The sequence below is a fragment of the Bos taurus genome, chromosome 21 (assembly GCF_002263795.3).
Source record: "Bos taurus isolate L1 Dominette 01449 registration number 42190680 breed Hereford chromosome 21, ARS-UCD2.0, whole genome shotgun sequence".
Classification (NCBI taxonomy): domain Eukaryota; kingdom Metazoa; phylum Chordata; class Mammalia; order Artiodactyla; family Bovidae; genus Bos; species Bos taurus.
Window position 1 is genome coordinate 67,999,259 of NC_037348.1, and position 11,942 is coordinate 68,011,200.

Genomic DNA, 11,942 nt, shown 5'->3' on the forward strand with positions numbered 1-11,942 from the left:
GATGGTGGAGCCTGGTGGGCTGCTGTCTATGGGGTCGCACAGAGTTGGACACGACTGAAGCGACTTAGCAGCAGCAGCAAAGTCATGGGGAGAAGGGTTTCCCAAGGGTTTATGACGGTTGTATAGCACAAGCCTGGCCTTGCACAGATCCAAAGATAGCAGCAGATCCAGCCTTGTGGACACATGATATCAACTAGGCATCTGAGCAAGAAAGGACATTTCCTCCAGTGTGCTGCTCACCTGTGCTTCTCTCAAGGTTTCTCTTGACTGTCTCCACTACCCATGAGTTTTCTGGCCCTGCAGGGCTGCACCAAAACTATTTGGCTCTTTCATGGCAATCGGGGTTCTGTTGAAGCTACATAATGCCTAGTTTTCCAGACTTCCCAGTTCAGATCTGATGGGCTCCACAGGTCTTCAGCATTTGTCAGGTTGACTTGTACTATGAGCTTCACTGGCAGCTCCAGTCAAACGTACCTGGGAATGAAGGGGTGAGGGTGTGTGGATTTTAAACACTGCTGCCAAAGGCTACCTCACAATGGGAATTTGTGATTGGAGCCAGAGAAATCCTAGTCCTTGGAGATATTTAGAACAGGTTACTTTTCACTGGAACCTAAGTTCTCTGTAAAGGACATCTGTTCACCAGCCACCTGATACCACCGGTTTAACAGCAAATGGACTCTGCCCTTCATTGAGTGACCAGCACTTGAGTTTTCCTGTGTGGGAGGCAAGAGGGGACAGGACATGGGTCCTGCTGAGGCGATCATGCAGTCTGCTGGAGGCACAGTTTGGGAAGCTGCTGGAGGTTACTTGAGAGGTGGCCTTGCACAGTTGTGGTTCGTGTCTGTGAGTGACCATCAGTGACGGTTTCCTGAGAGGATGCAGAGTGGAGGAGTCCATGAGTTTAGTAACATTCTCTGGGCCATTTGGGAGACCCGAATGATAGAGCCAGAGAGAGTAATATTTGATAGAAAAATCAAGACTGGTGGCCAGACTATAGGTAACAACACAAGGGACATCAAGGAGCTAAAGATGTGGAGAAAGTCAAGATGATGTCTTAAAATGTTGAATTATGGAGTTAAAAAGTACAGTAGCCAAAATGAGAAATTCACCAGAGGGATTTAAGGCAGCATTTGGACACATACAAGAGTCAGGAAACTTTAAAGATAGGCCAATGGAAATTACAGACTGAAAAAAAAATTTTTAATAGAACCTAAGTGACCTGTGAAACACCATGAAGAGTAACATATGCATTGTGGGAGTCTCAGAAGGGGAAGAGAGAGAGCTAAAAGGACGAGAATATTTGAAGAAATAACAGGTGAGAAGGTCCCTAAGTAAATGAATGAGGCTCCACAAACATCTAAGAGACTTAAGTTCCAAGTAAGATAAACAGGGCCACCAGAGACCATCAGATTTCTGAAAGGTAACAGAGATCTTGAAGGCATTAAGAGAAGCAAGTCATACAGGGCCCTGATAACACACAGGTTTGCATCAGGAATCTCGGAGACTAGAAGGCAGTGAGTTGATCTTTTAAAATTCTGAAAGAAGGAAAAAGCCTGTCAACCAAGAATACAAGACTGTCAAAACTTCAAAAAGGAGGGAGGAATTGAGACATTCCTGGATAAACAAAAGCTGAGGGCCTTGGCAAGAAATGCTTGAGGGATTCCTGCAGGGTAAAACTAAAAGGACGGGGCAATAAAGCAAGCAAAAAATTCCGATAAAGGTAAATACATTAAACATTACAAAAGCCAACATTGTTAACTTGTAATTGTCTACGTGGTTTAAGAAAATGATACATTAAAAATAATTATTCATCTAAAAGCTAGTAGTATAACTGGTTTGTGTTATGTTTGAGGGCACTACACAGTATAAAGATGTTACTTCGTGACATCAACAGGTACAGTTAGGGATAGAGGGTAGGGTAAAGCTATAAAGGAGAAGAGATTGTTAGAATTGTGTAAATTCAAGTTAGAGTGTCGTAACTGAAGGGTGTCATATGTAGTGCCCATGATGACCACAAAAGAAAACAGCCCTGGATGCGATGGCAGGGACGACTTCCCTGGCGTCCAGTGGTTAAGACTTTGTGGTTCCAGTGTACGGCTCGCAGGTTTGATACCTGGTTGGTGATCTAAGGTCTCACATGCCATAAAGTGTGGCCAAAAAAATAAACTGCAAAAGAAATTCAAGCATTTATTGCAAAAAAATTTTTTTCAAATGCAAAAGACAATAGTAATGCAGGCAGGAAGTGAACAAAAAGCTATGAGACATACAGGAAGAAAACAAGTAGCACAAGGACAGAATCAAGTCCCTGCTGCTGCTAGTCCGACTCTGCGATCCCATAGTCCCTACTTAGCAGTAATACTTTAAATGAATTAAGCTGCCTGATGAAAAGATGGAGATTGGCAGAGTGAATACAAACATGACCCAACAACAAGCCATCTACAAAAGACACACTCGAGATTCAAACACAAAAAGATGGAAAGAGTAGAAAAAAATATTCCATGGTAATAATAGAAATGAGGGGTGGCTATACTAATGTCAGACAAAATGGAGTTTAAATCAAAAAAGTCTATGAGAGGAAGACTGTGTGTTAAGAGTTTGAATACAAGATGAACAATTACACACCTAATAACAGACCAGCAAGATGTAGGAAGGAAAAACTGACAGAATCGAAGGGAGAAATAGACGATGTATAGTCGTGGTTGGAGACTTTATATGCCCTACTGTCAGTAATGGATAGAACAAGCAGAAGATTGAACACAACCCAGGTCGATGCGATGAATATATGCATGACGCCATGCCCAGCAGCAGCATACACGTTTTTCTCAAGTGCACGTGGAGTATTCTCAGGATAAACCACATGTTAGGACACTGTCTTGCATATGTGCTGAGTTGCTTCAGTCATGTCTGACTCTCAAATTTATGGACTGTAGCCCACCTGGCTTCTGTTCATAGGATTAAGTCTATCAACAAAGTATCTTTTCTGACCATAATGAAGTTAGAGACCAACAACAGAAGTAAAACTAGGAGGAAAAAAGCTGTAAAAATCAAAATGTTCTTACACAATTGATGGATCAAAGAAGAAACCCAGGGAAATTAAGAAATGCCTAGAGACAAATAATTTTAAAAACAGAGGAGTTCCCTGGTGGTCCAGTGGTGAAAGCTCCGTGCTTCCACTGTAATGGGCAGGGGTTCGATCCCTGGTCAGGGGACTAAGATCCTGCATCCCGTGCAATGTGGCCTAAATAAACCCCACACATCATACCGAAACTTAAGAGACAGCAAAGTGGTGCTAAGAAGGAGATTTACAGCTATATGTGCTTACATTAAAAATGATCTCAAATCAACAACCTAACTTTAGAATTTAAGGAACTGGAAAAAGTACAAACTAAATATATAGTGGAAGGGAGGAAGTAATAAAAACCAGAGCAGAGATAAAATAGAGAATAGGAAGATAATAGAAAATAAATGAAGCCCAAAGTTGCCTGTTTTTCTGTTTTTTTTTTTTTTTTAATTTTTATTTTTAACACCAAAAACATTTTGTTTTGGGGTATATAGTCAATTAACAATGTTGTGGTAGTTTTAAGTGAACAGTGAAGGGACTCAAGCATACATATGCATGTATCCATTCTCCCAAAAACCACGTCCCATCCAGGCTGGTTCATTGAGCAGAGTTCCAAGCATTATCCTATAGGTCTTTGTTGGTTAGCCATTTTAAATATAGCAGACTATACATGACCTTCCCAAATTCCCTAACTATCCCTTCCCCCCAGCACCAAAGTTGTCTATTTTTAAAAGATCAACAAAACTGATAGACTTTTAGCTGGAAAGAATAAGAAAAAAATAGAGAATTTTCAAATTACTAAAATCAGAAATGGAAATGGGGATACTACTATCATCTATAGAAATAAAAAGGTTCATAACAGCAGTATGCATAACTGTACAAACAAACCAGATAACCTAGGTGAAATGTACGTTCCTAGAAACAGTCCTGTGGAAAATTAAAGAGATGGGAACATCAGACCACCTTACTTGCCTCCTGAGAAATCTGTAAGCAGGTCAAGAAGCAACAGTTAGAACCAGACATGGAACAATGGACTGGTTCCAAATTGGGAAAGGAGTCTGTCAAGGCTGTATATTGTCACCCTGCTTATTTAATGTATATGCAGAATACATCATGCAAAATGCCAGGCTGGATGAAGCACAAGCTGGAAGCAAGATTCCTGGGAGAAATATTAACAACTTCAGATATGCAGATGATACTACTCTAATGGTAGAAATTGAAGAGGAACTAAAGAGCCTCTTGATGAAGGTGAAAGAAGAGAATGAAAAAGTTGGCTTAAAACTCAGCTTTCGAAAACCAAAGATCATGGCATCCAGTCCCATCATTTTCATGGCAAATAAATGGGGGAAAGATGGAAATGGGCAGATTTTATTTTCTTGGGCTCCAAAATCACTTCAGACAGTGACTGCAGCCATGAAGTTAGAAGACGCTTGCTCCTTGGAAGAAAAGTTATGACAAACCTAGACAGCATACTAAAAAGCAGAGACATAATTTTGCCAACAAAGGTTTGTCTAGTCAAAGCTATGGTTTTTCCAATAGTCATGTATGGATGTGAGAGTTGAACCATAAGGAAGGCAGAGCACCAAAGAATTGATGTTTTTGAACTGTGGCGTTGGAGAAGACTCTTGAGAGTCTCTTGGACTGCAAGGAGATCACACCGGTCAATCTTAAAGAAAATTAACCCTCAGTATTCACTGGAAGGATTGATACTGAAGCTAAAGATGGATACTGAAGCTAAAGCTACAAAACTTTGGCCACCTGAGCAAAGAGCTGACTCATTGGAAAAGGCCCTGATGCAGGAGAAGAGGGCAACAAAGAGTGAGATGGCTGGAGGGCATCACTGACTCATTGGACATGCTTGCTGTGCTAAGTTACTTCAGTCGTGTCCAACTCTGTGCAACGCTATGGGCTGAAGCCCGCCAGGCTTCTCTGTCCATGGGATTCTCCAGGCAAGAATACTGGAGTGGGTTGACTCGCTTTCCTCCAGAGGATCTTCCCGACCTCGGAGTCAAACCTGTCTCTTACATCTCCTGCATTGGCAGGTGGGTTCTTTACCACTAGCACCACCTGGGAAGCCCCAGTACATGAGTTTGAACAAACTCTGGGAGATAGTGAAGGACAGAGAAGCCTGGCGTGCTGGAGTCCACGGGGTCACAAGGAGTCAGACATGACTTAGCAACTGAACAGCAACAAAAGAAACACAAAGCCTGCCAAGACTAAATCGCCAAGAAATAAAAAATCTGCATTGACCTGTAACTAATAAGGAGATTGAATCAGAAATACAAAATTTCCAAGTAGTAAAAGCTCCAGACCTGATGGCTTTACTGGTTAACACAACCAAACATTTAAGTAAGAACTAATATAATTCTTCTCAAAATCATCCTATGAACATTGAAGCTAAAGTCCTCAATAAAATACTAACATACTAATTCAGAAACATATTAAAATGACTGTGTGCTTAGTCACTCAGTCATGTCTGACTCTTTGTAACCACATGGACTGTATCCCACCAGGCTCTGTCCATGGGATTCTCCAGGCAAAAATACTGGAGTGGGTTGCTATGCTCTCCTCCAGGGGATCTTCCCAACCCAGGGATCAAACACAGGCCTCCCGCACTGAGGGCAGATTCTTTACCAGCTGAGCCACCAGGGAAGCCCAAGAATATTGGAGTAGGTAGCCTGTTCCTTCTCCAGGGAAACTTCCTGACCCAGGAATTGAACTGGGGTCTCCTGCTTTGCAGAAACTTCCTGACCCAAGAATCGAACTGGGGTCTCCTGCTTTGCAGGCAGATTCTCTACCAGCTGAGCTACCCAGGAAGCCCCTAAAAGGATTATACATCAGGCCTAAGTGAGATTTCTTCCTGGAATGAAATGATGGTTCAACACAAAAATTGGTGAGTGTATACCATATTAACAGGATGAAGGAAAACATCTACACAATACATAATGCATAAATATAACGCATAAGCATAATGCATAGAAAGCATTTGGTAAAAGTCAACACTTCTTCTTGATAAAAACAAGCGACGATGTAGGAATAGAAGTCAACTACCTTGGGGGCTTTCCTGGTGGCTCAGTGGTAAAGAATCCACTTGACAATGCAAGAACAGGTTCAGTCCCTGGTCTGGGAAGATCACACAGGCCTTAGGACAACTAAGCCTATGAGTCGCAACTACTGAAGCCCAAGTACCTAGAGCCCATGTTCCACAACAGGAGAAACTTGACATCGCAGTGGAGAGTAGCCCCTGTTCACCACAACTGCAGAAAGCCCTGGTGCAGCAACAAAGACGCAGCACAGCCTTAAATAAGTAAACCTTCTTTTTTTAAAAAGAAGGAAGCTACCTTAACATAATAAAATAAATAAATGAAAAGCCCACAGGGAAGGTTGATGGGAATGAATGAAAACTTTTCCTCTAAGATCATAAACCAGGCAAGCATACCTGCTCTGCTTTCAACAGCTCTATTCATCATAGTATTGGAAGTTCTCGCCAGAGCAATTAAGCAAGTAAAAATGCTAAGAATTCCAGCAAAACAAACAATAGTTAGACAAACTATTAGAACTAATTAATTCGGCAAAGTAGCAGAATACAAAGTCAACACACTAAAATCTGTTTCGTTTCTATATACTAACAATGAACAATCTGAAAAGGAAATAAAGCACAATTCCAGTTACAATATTATCAAAAAGAATAAAATACTTAGGAATTAACCAAGGAGATGAGAAAGACTTGTACAGTAAAAACTACAAAACACTGCTGAAAGTGATTAAAGAAGACATAAATGAGAACCTATCCAATGTTCATGGATTGGAAGACTTAATATTGTTAAGATGTCAATAATACCCAAAATAATCAGGGATATTTAGGATTGCATCCCAAAGTTTGAAAACACTGATTCAAATGTATATCTTTTTAAATTCAATAGCATCCTATCAAATTTTTTACCACACCTTTCATAATTGCTGCTAGAAATTACATCTTTATGGATTGTGTGTCCAAGAACAGGCTAATAATTGTTTCTTATTCATTAGCTTTTTAAATCATATAAAGATAAAAAGTGGAATTACAAACCAAAATTCCAGCAATGCTAAGTGTTTTTATAATTGCCTATGTGTTTATCTTTGCTGGAGATCTTTACTTCATATGACTTTGAGATACTATCTTATGTCCTTTATTTCAGCCTGAAGGACTTGGAGGACTGATCTAGTGGTGATGAACACTCTCAGCTTTTATCTGCTGCTGCTGCTAAGTCGCTTCAGTCGTGTCTGACTCTGTGTGACCCCATAGACAGCAGCCCATCAGGCTCCCTGTCCCTGGATTCTCCAGGGAAGAACACAGGAGTGGGTTGCCATTTCCTTCTCCAATGCATGAAAGTGAAAAGTAAAAGTGAAGTCGCTCGGTCGTGTCCTACTCTTTGCGACCCCATGGACTGCAGCCTACTGGGTCCTCCATCCATGGGATTTTCCAGGCAAGAGTACCAGAGTGGGTTGCCATTGCTTCTATCTAGGAATATCTTAATTTGCTCTCATTTTTTTGGCCCCAAAGCTTGTGGGATTTAATTCCCCAAGCAAGGAGTGGCCCTGCACCCGCTGCACTGGAAGTGTGGAAGTGTGGGTTGTTTCCCTCCCCCGCCCAACACTTGGGGTATATCAACCAGCTGCCTTCAGGCCTCTGAAGTTTTTAATGAGAAATCTTAGTGGGCATTCCTGTATGCTATGATTTGCTTCTCTTGCTGCTTTCAAGATTCTCTCTGTGTTTTGAAATTTTGAATGTAATGCCTTGGTGAGCGTCTTCTTGAGTGTTTCCAATCATGTCTGTCATCAAAGTCAAGAAGTTTGCAGCCATTTTTCAGTAACCTCTCTGCCCATTTCTCTCCCTCTCCTTCTGAGGCTCCCACGGTGCGCATTTTGCTCCCTTAGGTTCTGTTTATTTTCCTCAGTCTTTTTCTTTTCGTTCCTCAGACTCAATATTATTTTCATTTTTCTATCTTCAAATATGCTGATTCTTTGTTCTCCCTGCTCAGGTTCACTTTTGAAATCCTCTAGTGTATTCTTCATTTCAGCTATTGCACTTCTCAGATACAGAATTTCCTTTCGGTTCCTTTTTATGCTTTCTATCTACCAAAATTTTCATTTTGTTCGATTATTATTTTCTTGTTTCTGTCCTTATATTCCTTCAGTTCTTTCTTGAAGACAGTTGTTTTAAAGTCTTTTCTAGCAAGTCCACCACGTGCTGCTTCTTAGACAAAGTTTCTATCAATTTATATTTTCCTTTGAATGGGCCAGACTTTCCTGTATCTTTATACGTCTTATGATTTGTTGTTGTTGAAAACTAGATGTTTGAATTTTGTAATGTAACTCTTGAAGTCAGACTGTCTTCTCCAGTGTTTCCTTCCTTCTTTCCTTCCTTTCTTTTTTAAAAATAATTGTTGGGACTTCCCTGGCGGTCCAGTGGTTAAGACTCTGGGCTCCCAATGCAGGGGGCCTGGGTTTGGTCTCTGGTCAGGGAACTAGATCCCATATGCTACAACTAAGACCCAGCACAGCCAAATAATAAATAAATATAAAAAATAAAAATAAAATAATTGTTGCAGGGTATCTCTGTGCTGGGTATCAGCCTGAGATACAAATTTAAGGTCTTCTCAGGTCCTCTCTGAGACTCTATGTCTTTTCTTGGGCATGTGCAGTGACTTTCTAAATTCCCCTGTATATGTGGTTACTTTCAAATGTCCCCATCCTTAGGAATTTCCTGGCAGTTCAGTGGTAAGGACTCTGCTTTCCCTGCTGAGGGCCCAGGTTTAATCCCTGGTCAGGGAATGAGGATTTCACACGCCACTGGACAAAAAACAAAACAAAAACAAAACTCCAAAGTAAAATGTCCCGTCCTTACTCATCCAAAAAGAGAAAAGGGAACAATAAAAGGAGACTGGGGACAGCAGATTGTCTCTTTAGAGTCTCTGGAGGCCACCTCGACCAGTGGCTGTGTGCTGCAGTGACGACCGCCCACCTCTCTATCCGCACATTTGTGGTCAGAAGAAGCAACCAATCAGTGCACAGATCCCTGGCATTCAGAGAACAGGGTCCTTGTCCCTTCCCTACCTTGGCTCCCAGAAACCACTCCAGCATTACACGGGCCGAGGGGATTGGGGAATGGGTACCGGCTACTGCTCATGCTAAGAGATAAATTGCCTGGAATTAGCCAGAGTTTATCATCTAAGCCTTCCCTGGAAACTAAAAGCCTTCCAGCCGACTCCAGAGTTCCAAAATAGTTACATCAGTCAGATTCTGCCAGTGCAATTGTTGTCTGATGGAGAGACAGAGCCCTGGCACTTCCTGCTCCATCATCTTCCCTGATGTCACTGCTATATAAAGAAATCAACTTCAGTAACCCAGTTTATAAATTATAAAGACAAATACACCAGTTAAAAATTGGGCAAAGGATCTGTATAGACATTTCTCCAAAGAAAATGTACAGGTGGCTAATAAACCCATGAAAAGATGCTCAACACCATTAGCCATCATGAAAATTCAAATCAAAACCACAATAAGATACAATTTCACTCCCACTAGGATGGTGTGCTAGGTTGGAAAATGGTATCTCAAAAGAAAGGCATGTCAAACCCCTGGAGCCTGGAAATGCCACTTTATGTGGCAAAAGATGTGATTAACTTAAGGACCTTGAGAGGGAAAGTGTATCCTGCATTATTTGAGTGGACAGTAAAATGCAATCGCGTGTATTCTTATAAGAAAGAGGCAGTTTTTATTGTTGCTGCTGTTGTCGTCTGTTTGCTTATTTGTTTTGGCCATGCCCCGTGGCATGTGGGATCTTAGTTCCCCAACCATGGATCAAATTTGCACCCCCTGAAATGGAAGTGCAGAGTCTTAACTACTGGACTGCCAGGGAAGTCCTGAGACGGAGTTTTGAGAGAGAGACACACACAGAGAAGGATGCATAAGGACAGAAATAAAGATTGGATGTCTCCTCTTTTTTTAAAATAAAATTCATTTTATTTAAGTACAGTTGACTTACAATGTTGCATTAATTTCTGCTGTGTCATATCCTCTCTTTTCTCCGGAAGAGTTTGTGTGAGATTCGTGTTACTCCTTTTCAAAAGGTAGGAGAGGGGTTGCTGGCAGTCCAGTGGTTAGGACTCTGCTCTCTTACTGCCGAGGGCCCACGTTCAATCCCTGGTTGGGGAACTAAGACCCCACAAGCAGCACAGTGCGGCCAAAAAGAAGTTTGGTAGGACCAGCTAGTTAAGTCATCTGAGCCTAAAATTTTCCTTGTGGGAAGGAAGGTTTTGACTTGCAAGCATAACTTCTTTGCTGGCTATTTAGATTTTCTACTTATTCTCATGCCAATTTGGTAAGGTGTATTTTTCTAGAAATTTGTCCATAGTGGCTACATTTGTAAATGTATTGCTATAAAATTGTTCATAATACCATCTTATTGGCATTTTACTGTTTGAAGGAGCTCTAGTAACGCCTTTTTTTCACTCTTGACGTTATCTGTGCTACCCTCTTTAACCGTGATCAGTCTCACCAGAGCTGACGCTTGCAGCTTTGTTCATTCTTTCTTTTGTTTGTTTTCTCCTCTGTTATTTCCTTTCCTCTACTTTCCTTGGGTTTAGTTCACCGTTCCTTTTAAAGCTTCTTGAGATTCTTGCTTCGATCTTGGATTTTTACTCTTTCTTCTTCTTGTCTGAAAGACTTTGTATAAAACTGAAATTATGTGTTCTTTTGATCATTTGGTACAATTTGCCTGTAAAACATTTTGGGTTTGCTTTGATTTCTTTAATAGTTATAGAGCTATTCATTTTCTATTTTTTCTTCAGTAGTTATTATGTATCAGTTTTCTAACAATTGCTTCCGTATGAGCTTTAAAATGAACTCCTTATTGCCAAATTCAGATTTAAATTGAAGAAAGTAGGGAAAACCACTAGATCATTCAGGTATGACCTAAATCAAATCCCTTATGATTATACAGTGGAAGTGAGAAATAGATTTAAGGGCCTAGATCTGATAGAGTGCCTGATGAACTATGGAATGAGGTTTGTGACACTGTACAGGAGACAGGGATCAACCCCATGGAACAGAAATGCAAAAAAGCAAAATGGCTGTTTGGGGAGGTCTTACAAATAGCTGTGAAAAGAAGAGAAGCGAAAAGCAAAGGAGAAAAGGAAAGATATAAGCATCTGAATGCAGAGTTCCAAAGAATAGCAAGAAGAGATAAGAAAGCCTTCCTCAGCGATCAATGCAAAGAAATAGAGGAAAACAACAGAATGGGAAAGACTAGAGATCTCTTCAAGAAAATTAGAGATACCAAGGGAACATTTCATGCAAAGATGGGCTCGATAAAGGACAGAAATGGTATGGACCTAACAGAAGCAGAAGATATTAAGAAGAGGTGGCAAGAATACACAGAAGAACTGAACAAAAAAGATCTTCATGACCCAGATAATCATGATGGTGTGATCACTCACCTAGAGCCAGACATCCTGGAATGTGAAGTCAAATGGGTGTTAGAAAGCATCACTATGAACAAAGCTAATGGAGGTGATGGAATTCCAGTTGAGCTATTTCAAATCCTGAAAGATGATGCTGTGAAAGTGCTGTACTCAATATGCCAGCAAATTTGGAAAACTCAGCAGTGGCCACAGGACTGGAAAAGGTCAGTTTTCATTCCAATCCCAAAGAAAGGCAGTGCCAAAGAATGCTCAAACTACCGCACAATTGCACTCATCTCACATGCTAGTAAAGTAATGCTCAAAATTCTCCAAGCCAGGCTTCAGCAATACATGAACCATGAACTTCCCGATGTTCAAGCTGGTTTTAGAAAAGGCAGAGGAACCAGAGATCAAATTGCCAACATCCGCTAGATCAT